A 12,525-nucleotide genomic window follows, 5' to 3' on the forward strand; every position below is an offset into this window, starting at 1 on the left:
GCACCTCCCCGGAAGGGTTAGGGTTAGGCTAGGAGAAAGGGGGGGTTAGGATTAGGCACCCCCGGGGGGAGGTTAGGCACCCCCCGGGAGACTTAGATTTAGGCTGCGGGGAAGGGACCTTTAGGTTTAGGCACTTACAGGGGGGGTTAGGGTTAGGCACTTGGGGGGAAGGTTAGGGTTAGGCACCCCTAAGGGAGCATTAGGGTTAGGGGGGTTAGGTTAGGTTACTAATAGATAAAATACTTACCTGTTGGGATCTTCACTGCCGGTCTTCCGCAGTCGGGATTAGAACATGCATCCGGCGGTATTCCATACCGATCCCCGGCCAATGTATGTGCATTTTATTCCAGTGGGGGCCAATGTATGTGCGTTTTATTCCTGTGGGGGCCAATGTTTGTGTTTTGTTCCTGTGGAGACCAATGTGTGTGTTTTTTTATTTTGGAGCCAATATGTATGTTTTTTCATATCGCCGGATGGTGTGCCTTAACCATTTTAAAAACCTGCATATTTTGAGACTTGGGAGCGTTATATCCCCACCTTGTCAGACACAATGCAAACACAAATCTATAACTGTATGCGTAAAACACAATGGTATGAGACACAGCTATTGATGGGAGACTCATTAATTTAATTACCAGTAAGGTGAATTATACACCTGAATTGAGAATGTTGGTGTGGTCGGTGGGAGGACGTCAGACGGAGATTTATTACATTATATGTTTTTATATCTTTTTTTATATTGTCAAGAGCTAATTAAGTTTCAATATATGTTATCTGATTGACAGAAATTATTGGTAAAATATGTCCAGTTGTTTAGTTAAAAAAAGTAATGTGTGGAAGCATATAGTATTGAGTTTGAGATTAAAGAAAAAGCTAAACACTGATAGATCTCAAGTATATAATTGAACTGTATTGTATATATTTTTTTATATATATAATGTACATGTAAATGATTCCCTTGCTTCAATTTAAAATAAAAATATTATAAGAAAAAAAACAACTTGCGTAGTAGCCTCGAGTTGGAAAAGATTGAAAATCACTGCCTTAGGGTTTCCAGTAGAAGTGAGTCCTGACTCTGGTCTTCTCGCAATTCGGAACTCGGAATTAAAAAGGCTCTCGCATGTTTTGGATTGCATTTAAGTCCCTCTCTCGTTATTTCAGGTGCTGTGAGGTGATCAAAATTAACTGGAAATGAAAGTTATTGATGCTGATAATAATACTATAGGAACAAAAAATGGTCCAAGTTGCATGATTTTAGCTGTTTTTATACATTTTTAAAGTAATCCATAACCAAGACCAAAACCGAATGTGAACCAAAAAACTTGATGGTGGTTTTGGCAAAACCAAAACACGAGTGTCCGCGCACATTTCTACCATAAACGCACACTGACTGTCAATCACTCTGCTTCCAAATGCTCAATACAATCACCATTGGTAAACCATCGCGACAAGTGCAGTGGGACTTAGATGCATTGACGGGCTGCTCAAACATTGGCGTAGCCTCCACCTCTGAATCAGGCCCTATGTGTGTCCATTTGCACCCCTTGCAGCACAGGGTGGCTTGCTTGGCTGCAAACAGTACACCCAGGCCTTGTATATTATATGGTTTGTCTAAATTTAGCTGAACTCATTCTGAAGTAGTGATGTGCTCTGAACCCCGTGTTTTGGTTTTGGATCTGGAACCATCTTCATTTTTTGGTCTTGTAAAACCACCCTCAAGCGTTTTGGTTTTGGACCTGGATTTTTTTTTTTATGATAACATTTTTTAAAAACAGCTAAATCATGTAGTCTTTGCTATCCAAAACCAAAAATTCAGATTTAAATCCGAATTTTGATCCATTGGAAGATCAGAACCGTGACTCAGATTTATCCGTTCTCCTCAGGAGATTAGAACTGCGACTCGGATCTGTCCGGATTCAGGAAATTCGGGTGGATTCGGATTTCTGGAGAACTGAACCGCACATCTTTATTCTGAAGATGGTAAGAAATTAGAATTTAACCATAATTTTTGGTCTGGTGTATTTGGTGCTAATAAAAAAAAAACTGCAACACTTTTGGCCAATTAAACAGTTTTAAAAAAATTAAGTAATGGGGCGAATATCCTTATAGTAAATCCACGGAATTAAAATTGTAGATGTAAATATGTTAAATTTCCAATATACTGTTTTTTAATTAAAAAAATCACAGCCACTTTCTGAACGCCATTTGAAAGATGATGATTAAATGACCTGTCTTCCCTAATTATCAGGATCATGCACCTGAAAGCTGGCATTCTGTGCAGGGAAAAAGGTCCGATTCCTTTACACGTAATCTAATACATGGGAAAAACAGTAGCGCTGTTTAGTAGCTGATATTCTTCTAATGTGTTTAGTCATTAGTAATAAACCAGGGACAATACGTTTGTTCTTTGAAATTAAAGAGAATGGTTACTTAGTTTTTCCACTTCACAGAACAGAGAGAGAGAGAGAGAAAGAGAGGGAGAGAGAGAAGACTTTTGTTTCTCAAAGTAATGAAATGAACAGGAAATGGAAGTTTAAAGAGCAGCCAAGCATTCACTGTATGAACTCCGGAATCTTTCTTTTTTTCACCAGCCAAATACTTTAGGAATTTCAGTGACTTTCTATACATTTAAATCAATATAATTTTAACACAGCTCAGCAATTAAAGATCCAGATCAGGTTAGTGTCTAAGCCTTACACTTTCTTTTCTTCCTTTCTTGCACATTGATTACATTTTCATTTGTAAATCCCAGTGTTTATCTAAAGAGATGAGTTTGGTAAAAGAAAAAAATGTATAAGGTTGCTGTGCGGTCACAGAATCCTGCAGCCTAATGAACTTTGTGGGAAGTAAAGCGTGCATTAACTATTTCATCTTGGAAATGATGCCAGTGTGAAAACATCAATATCACTTAAATATTGTTATTTCATTACCAATTATTTATGTAGCGCACACATATTCCACAGCGCTTTACATATGAGTATATGAGAATATTTGGCCATTCACATCAGTCATCAGTCCCTGCCCCAGTGGAGCTTACAATATACTATATATATTTATATACAGTCAGGTGCATAAATATTGGGACATTGACAGAATTTTCATATTTTGGCCTCTATTCACCACCACAATAGCTTTGAAATGAAACAAACAAGATGTGCTTTAACTGCAGACTTTCAGATTTAATTTGAGGGTAATTACCCTAAACTTCCCCTTCGGCAGCCTAACCCTACCTGCCTCCCTCCACCGCAGCCTAACCCTAATCCTCCCCTCCCACAGCCTAACCCTAACCCTCCCCCTAGTGCCTAACATTAACTGTCTACCTAAAGCTAACCCTAAGCACCCCTTAACACCAATACTCACAGCAGGGGCGTTTCTAGAGAGGAGGGGGCCCGTGTGCAGTCTCCGACAAGGGCCCCCTCCTCTCCGCCTGGCGGCCGGCAGCACACTGAGCTGTCCGCGGCCAGTGCCAAAGTTATAGACTCTGGGCACTAGAGTGTGCCCAGAGTCTATAGTGTATGCACAGGTCACTGGGAAAATGGCCGTGGCGGCCATTTTCCCTGTACTGCGCACGTGCAAATGATGGGAAAATGGCTGCCACGGCCATTTTCCAGTCGTTTTACAGCGCCGGACCCCTGCGCCGACGTGGGACTCCGGAGAGGTAAGTAATATTATAGGTGCAGGCAGGGTGTGCGGAGCGGGGCTCCCCTGGACCCAGGGGCCCATGTTCCCCGCACACTCTGCACCCATTAAAGATACGCCACTAACACACAGTCAGGATTGCAGCCATCGGGATTCTGAAACAGGATTTCTGACCACCGGTATTGTGTACGCTGGGATGCTGACTACATCTCAAATGTGTGCCTGAGCAATGATACACTGTAGAACTGAAACATCAATGCAGTTGCCCTCTTTACAAAATTAGATTTTACTGGAATGAATGGTTGGTATAGAAATACTACACAGTGGGATGGGAAACAATATACAAATGAAAGCAATATTCCTTCTGACCTTATTTTTGGTGCCACATTACAGGCTTTGTTGAGCACGTCCATGCAAGACGTCTATCAGTTGGTACCTCTCAACACTAAGATCATTAAGTGCAACAATCTGCTCCATACAGGCCCCTTCCCCATTCTGTGTGTTGTTCACCAAGAATAAAAGTTTAATTTAAAGCTATTTCCAAGTGGTTAAAATAAAATAGATAGTTCTTTAGCATTGTTTCATACTTTTATATTGTTTAATTTTTTTAGATGATCACCCGTCTCGAGGGACAGTCTGCCGTTTTGATATTTTGGCAAAGCAGAAATTGGGATATGACATTTCTTTCCTCAATGCATACAGTAGAAGTCAACAATTATTTATTTTTAGTTGTCAAATACAGTAAAACACTAAAAGGTTATATACTAATTATTTAATCCTAGCATACCATTCCTCCTTCTCCCACCTCCAAGATTTAGCCTATTTATCGTTTATTATTTGCGGGATATCCTCCCAAAACACCAGTTTTTGGGAGATACCAGCACATACTATGTATCCCCTGAATGTGTCTACAGGGGACCGCAGCATAAATTATATCGAGATATCTTCTGTGATCCCCGGGTTTAATTTGCAACTGTAAACTCCATAGAAACCTATGGGGGCTGCTTTCCTGACAAGTACCAAGTTCCAGAATACAAACCCAGTATTTACCCTGCATGCAAAAAACAATAATTGTATTTGCACCCTTGCATTGCAGCATGGCTTCTCCAGGTATAAACTTACTAAATCCCTGCTCCTAACAATGTTCTCCTTATTAGCTTATATATCAGTGCTCCTTACAGTGAATATACTGTAGGTGGAGGTACAATCACTTTTTTCCCCAAAAAAAATGTTTCTTGGTCAAGCCACGCAAAGCCTATTCTATGGAGAAAGTTTACACCTAAGGAGCCATACACCCAAGGAGTCATTACTTACTATGGGGAAACTACTGTCATCAAGGTCAATCGAGCTTTTGCAAATATAGTAAGAAAACATTTTCTATGCACATTCTTCCCTATTCCTCATTTTTGCTCATTTTACACTGTTGAAAATTGGCTTTATTTATTATTAACAGTTTCTTATATAGCGCAGCATATTCCGTTGCGCTTTACAATTGTAAACATTAATAGAACAAAACTGGGTAATAACAGACAGATATATAGGTAGGAAGGCCCTGCTCGCAAGCTTACAATCTATACAAAGTGAAGTCAAGTGAGTAGATTTACTAAAACTTTAGTGGTGTTGCCCATAGCAACCAATCAGATTATGTCTAACATTTTGTAGAAGGCAATAGAGAAAAGCTTTAGTGAATCTACCCCAAAGAATCTATACCAAACTCCGAGCATTCGACAATTTCAAACTACAGGTTGAGTCTCCCATATCCAAATATTCTGAAATACGGAATATTTTTAGCATGACTGAGAAAGTGTAACCTTTGCTTTCTGATGGTTCAATCTACACAAACTTTTTTTAAAGCACAAAATTATTAAAATACAGTATAAAATAACCTTCAGGCTTTGTGTATAAGGTGTATATGAAAAATAAATGAATTTCATGTATGTACACAAACTTTTTGTTATGCACAAAATTTTAAAAAATATTGTATAAAATGACCTGCAGGCTGTGTGTATAAGGTGTATATAATACATAAATGCATTCTGTGTTTAGATTTGGGTCCCATTCTCAAGATATCTCATTATGGCATGCAATTATTCCAAAATACGGAATATTCCGTTATCCAAAATACCCCTGGTCCCAAGCATTTTGGATTTGGGAGACTCAACCTGTACTATTATTTTGCTATTTACAAAAAAATAAAAAAATAGGTCTCTATGTTTTTCCTTAACAGAAAAGCCATGAAGCAAGACACAAAAGGGTTCCGGCACGGGAATACCATCTAAATTCAATCCTACCATTATGCCTGGGAATGTCACATTGCTCAAAGCAAGCTCACAATGGAATTGCTATAATGTTGTAGACTTATGTAAATGGCTCACCCCACCAACCTGTCACCAACACACACACACACACACACACACACACACACACACACACACACACACACACACACACACACACACTATTAAGAGCGTTTATACCTGCATTGTACTAGCTTTGAGAACGCTGACCTTCTTTTTAATTACAAGAGGATTAGTTTCTCCCAGTGAAGGGGATTATAAACCTATATAAGCATATACCCTTAACAACCACAACACCTCTAATATACAAGTAAATCCTATTTAGTATATCTATATGCAAACAAACTTATCTAGCTTTTATTGTTGATATGTTTTTGTCTGGGGAATTAAGGCAAAAAAACAGTATTCACATTCACAAAATGATGTGGCTGGGAATCCAATTGGCCATTAGAAAAATGTGTAGTGTGCAAAATTGCAGAAGAGAATAGGACTGTGTCCTTTCTACAACTGCCATCTGCACATGACATCTGCCTGTCATTGCACCAGACCTCTGAGTAGAGTAGAGTGAACTTCAGAATCATACATGTTTAATGGGAAACAATTACCCACAAATGAAGTAGCAGCTGTAGGAAATAGCAGTAAATGGCTATTTGTACTGTCTGTGTTATCCACGTGAAATGCTAGCAATCAAATAAAGCACAGCATAGCATTAATGTCAAACTATAGATAAGAGAATGGAGAAAATTGCAGAAGTTTGTGGCAAAATTGGCCACGGCGCAGCAAAAATTTCCGGCATCACACTCATCACAGTATACTTTTGCTTTTGCCAGTGTCATTCCACATTTTATTTTTTAATTCATATTTTCCTGAATTCATAGCATAGGAATAGAACAGTCAGAATGATGGTCAGGTCATTGTGCAGTGGGAATGGGATAGAACTGAGATCAAATTTTGCCGTTGAAAAGTGACAAATTTTCTGGCCAAAGGTGGATTCGGCAAATTTTTCATGAAACAGTTTAAAAATGTTTGTTCTTCTCCATAATGAAAATTGATATGGTCTGATGGGGTGTTGTAGGAAAATATGTTATTTTTGGTTGTATTTCAATGGTCAAAAGATTAAAAAGACAGCACTACTGTATATAACATTGATGTTTTCTAGAACTAAAACTGTCACCTCTGTGTGGGGTCGCAGGAATCCCGATTGAGCGACTGATAGAACTCTCAGTCACTGGTCATAATCTATATTAACCTCCAATTTACTGTTGAATGACTGATTTTCCTTTAGGGGAATAAGAGGTTTATACAGAATTAATCCTTTGACACCCTTACTTAATCTCCAGAGGTTTCTTTTAATTATTTTACTGCAGAATATTTATACTTTGGTTCATGACCTCCAGATGTGTCGGAGTATCTGTGACATTTATTTCACATAGAACATTGTCTGACTAAGCTTTGGAAAATCTAATTGTTCTTTGGTAAATTCTGCTTTTCAAGCGGTTGTGCTCATTTATGGGATCAAATTTACTTTTAAAATACAATTTAAAATAATGTCTTTTTAAAAGTTAAATTGTAACCGTTGAGATAAATAACATTCGAGCATATCAAAAGTTAAGTTCACATGAGTTTGTATACAGTATATCGCACTGAGATTACAATGTACAAACAAGTCTACTGAAAATACACGTTGTATCAAACCTTCGAGAGAGATAAAGTGGGAGATTTATCAAAGCTTGAAGATAGATAAAGTGGAGAGAGATAAAATACAGACCAATAAACGTCTAACTGTCCTTTTTCAAACACAGGCCCGTATTCAATTAGAAGCGAAAAGTCAGTTGCCGGACTTTTCGCCATCATCGTGGGTTTTGGGTGCGAAAAAGTATCGTGCTCGTCCCCGCTTATCCCCGTATTCAATTCCAAATCGACGAAAATGGGACCCAGCAAAACTTAAATAGGCGAAAAGTTCTCTCAGTTTTGGGGAAATCAGCCTGACAACCACCAAAAGATGCACTAACATGGGTTATTGCTATGGATACCCCAAATCGCCCTGCTGAAGGTATTTGGCCACTTTAAATGGTGTTAATAGGTGCTATTTTACGTGTGTTAAAAAGTGGTGAAGAATAGCATTTTGGTGGGTTTTTGGTGAAAATAACTAGTCCCATCAAATTTGGGCTACATGAAAATGGGTACTAGCATATTTAAAAGTTGTTAATGTGATGTATTACAAAATGTGAAAAATTCACCTGCCGCAACCCCCTGCAATCATAAAAACACCTGCCGCATACTTGGGGACCCCTTGGAGTCTATTTCGCTAGTTTTTAACTTTGTACCCCAACTTTGGGTTTTTATCACCCCCAAAATTAAAGTACTTTTTTGGGGTGTCCGAAGGTACTTTTTAAAATTTTTTTTACACAGATTACCTTTAGGGACCTGTCCAAAGGCTGCAGGGTGGTTTTTGGAAGCCTGCACCCCAAAACCCCAATTTAGCACTTTTTCTCGCCACCTATTCATAGGTGATACTTTTTCGCCGGGTCTGATGCATTGACTTTATGCACCGGCGAAAAGTTGGGCTAATTGAATATGGGGATAAATTAAATTGGCAAAAATGACATCATCGGCTAAAAAGTATCGCCGAAATGGACTTTTCTCTTCTAATTGAATACAGCCCACAGCCTGTAAAACTATAGAAGCTGATTGGTTGGTACTTTATCTTTCTCCAAGGGTTGATATATCTCCCCCTGATTCTAATTCTGATCTAGCACTTGATTGGTTACTCTGGGAAACATTCACTTTTTCTCTCTTTAAGGTCTGATACATCTCTCCATATGTGACAATTTATTTAGCAGCAGTTGTATTATTGAAATACTGTACTGGACATGAAAACATTATGGTTCTGCAATTGCACCCCAAAACGCAGAAGAAATTTGTGTATATACTTAAAAATCTGCAGTTGCATGTATATATGCAAAGTTGCAACTATCACAAGATACATGCAAGTCAGCACCAGTAACATATGTACCTGGTTTACACCAGACATGTTATATATACCTGTGCCCATGCAACTCACAACTTCACAAATTAGAAAATAAATAGTTTAAATAGGCACATAAAATCATAACATATGCCGGAGCAACATAAACAGGACAAATTATCCTACTGAATGATTGTAATTGATCTTCTTGCTCAGCCCCCACTCCCCTGCTACAAGTTTGCCTCAGGGTTGCCGGGAGGAAAGAAGGTGCTCTGGGAAAAAAAAATGGCTGCACACAGCTGGCTTTTGACAGCTATGAGGGGTGGAGCACATAACAAAAATATAATATTACCTAGATGGTAGTACAGCTTTAAACCTAGTTTTCCATCTCTTCAGAGCCCTATTATACTTCTGATTCTGTCTCTTCTTATTTGTTTGGTTATTAATTACCAATAATTAACAACAGCAGTGATCCTTTGATTTTGCACATACAATTTGCATTTGCTTCTGTATGGACTTTACACGGGCTGTCTGTCCCCCTTTTACAATTCTTCCTATTCCCCAGCTCAATGCCTATGTTAAATCCCCTGCCTCGATTGTAGTGTAGGGATTGAGTAGGCGGCCATGCGGCCGTCGGTGTCATAACTACATCCCCAGCTACTATGGCCTCCCAGTGAAAGCTGGTGTTCTGAATCCATTATTTTCCAGAGTATTTGCACAATATGCCCTTTTCTGATACCCCTGCATAAAAAAGCCTCACACTCTTCTGGTCACGCTTGCGCACAACACGGGTTGAATGAGGTGGAGGGATCCGAATAGATGAATAGTCTGGGGATGGCAGATAGCATAGGATTTGTGTTGCATACTGGACAAACTGTACTTATGATTGCTAAATTACCAGAAAATTTGGAAATTACTGTTTCCACATGTTTACATGTTTAATGTATCATTCAGGTTGATGAATAGGCTCCTTGGTAGGAAATACATTTTTGAACAAGCAGAATACATATTAAAATATAGTGGAAGTTCCTAACGTTAATAAACATTGTTATATAAATGATTGTTTTATGGGGGTCTGTTCATAAAGCAGAGAAAAGACCTGTTTTGCTGTAAACAGGGCTTTTGTCTGCTTAATGCTATTCACAGATTGGTTTCTGCGGAGTAGTTCATTACTTTTCCAGCGGCATGCCCCGCTTCGTGGCTAAATCGCATCACCATACTTTAGTATGGTGAGTACGATTCATAAAACAACAGAAAGCTCTCTTGCCTGGCATCTGGCCCTAGCACCTCCCCCTTTACCTCAGCATCCTTTGCAGCAGATGGGAAGCAGACATATCGGACTGCCAATATGTCTGTCTTTTCACTGCTTCCAGGTAGGGATATGCAGGCTCGGATTAGTTCAGATTTCCTGCCAAATTCAGATTTTTCCCACCAAAATACGGGTCTCAGAAAGAGGCAAAACGTCATCTTTCATGGACAAACATCATCATTCTGGGGCAAAAGTCCATGAAAGATGATGTTTGTCCATGAAAGATGACGTTTTGCCTCTTTCTGAAACCCGAGTTTTGGCGGGAAAAATCAGAATTTGGCGGGAAAATCTGAACTATTCCGAGCCTGCACATCCCTACTTCCAGGCATCGTGGAGGGGCCAGTTATCAGAGGAAGATGTCGGACAGGTAAGTGTACATGAATGGCTACAAAACATCACTATATATTGGGATGCGGTCAATTTACTGACGGCCGGGATGCCGGATGCCGAAATCCCACCAATGGAATCCCGATCAGCATGAGAAGACCGGTGCCGGAATCCTGAAATGGCTGGTGATGCTGGCTTCCTGATCGTACAGAAGGTATAGTGGTGCCGGGTAGTTGTTTACCGTGGGGGGGAGAGTTACGTTTATGCACCCCTGGGGGACTTAGGGTTAGACTGCGGAAGGGGGAAGGTTAGGGTTAGGCTCCAGACAGGGGTGATTAGGCACCTTACTTACCATTACTTACCGTTCCCCTGTCGGGATTGTAGGCATCGGGATGCCGCTGTAGTCTATTGACAGCCGGCATCCAGACTGTCAGTATATCATACCCAACCCCTATATATTACATTGATGTGATGTAAAATATAGTGATATTTTTCAGTAGCCAGTTAATTTCCTACATGAATAGAGCCCATGGTATGTGATTGGCAGTTCCAGATACCAGAAATACTGCGTTTCTACTTGGCTTTGACATTTGTAGCAGAGTAAAGATGGAATTTCATCTTGAAAGTCATCTTCCCATCTGAAACGTAATATTTCCAAAACTGAATTAATACTATTTCCACTGGCCAATTGTAGTTACCAACCAGATGTCTCTATCACGGCTGAGAACACAGCAATCAACCCTACCCTTCAAGCAGTGGCAAATACAGGATTGTAAAAGGGGGGTTTCCAAATAAGGAACACAGAAAAAAAAATCTAACCGCAATAAATATTATATATATATATATATATATATATATATATGTATATATATATACTGTATATAAATAAAAATAATAATACAATTTTTTTTATATATATATAGAGAGAGAGAGAGAGAGAGAGAGAGAGAGAGAGAGAGAGAGAGAAGGTATCGTGTCCACTTGTTTATATTCTAAACCCACTGATAGGAATAATCATATATGCATAGCTTCCACCCGTCATCCCTTAAACGTGGGTTACCTTACTCACAATTGCTGCGGATTAAAAGAATCACTTCTGATCCTGATATTGCTGAGCAAGAAATGGGTATAATGATTAATACATTTTTAGAACGTGGATACCCTGTTTTAAGTGCTCATGTACCACATGTCAATTTCTGATTCCTGGGAACACGTTTCAACACTCGCATATGGGTAAAACGTATTAAATCAAACATCGACTTACGTGCAATTCAAAATATGTGGTATATCAAATCATATGTCCCTGTGGGCTGTCATACGTTGGTAAGACTGAACGGACCTTTAAGGAGCGTACGACAGCACATAGGTCAGCCATTCGCACTGCTATAGATCTAGGTACTAGTGAGCAACCAGTTGCTCGTCATTTTTGCCAAGCAGCTCATACATTAACGTCTTTACGATATCGTATTATTGATCACATACTAGTGTCTATTCGGGGTGGTAATCGTGCTGGAAAATTGTTGCGCTGAGAGACTAAATGGATATTTTTATTGGGGACCCTTGCACCCAAGGGACTTAATGATCATCTTGGCCTTCAGCATTTTATGTAAGATCTAGTTATTTGATCTTTATAAGACATCTGTAGTTTTAGGGAGATTATTATATTATTTTTCATATTTTTTCTGATAGTGTTGTCGATGTTGTTTTGATTTTTGTCCGATTTTCCTTTTGTCTGTAGTCATACCTGTGTTTGTTAAGATGTCTTCTTTGTGCTCTTATGCTATTTGTATAATGCATTCAATCTATTCTGGGTTGACTCCTAGTTAGTGAGTTTAATAACAGATTATTGATTGCTTGTTAAAAGTACATGATCGTGCTCTATTCGCTATGTGTTCTGTTGTTATGTTACCTTGGTGATGGGAGCACTGTGATGAGTCAGCACGTGATGACGTCACATTGGATGCGCCGCCGGACCGGGTGCTGTG

This window comes from Taudactylus pleione, unplaced genomic scaffold (genome assembly GCF_031769625.1).
Source record: "Taudactylus pleione unplaced genomic scaffold, aTauple2 ptg000201l, whole genome shotgun sequence".
Classification (NCBI taxonomy): domain Eukaryota; kingdom Metazoa; phylum Chordata; class Amphibia; order Anura; family Myobatrachidae; genus Taudactylus; species Taudactylus pleione.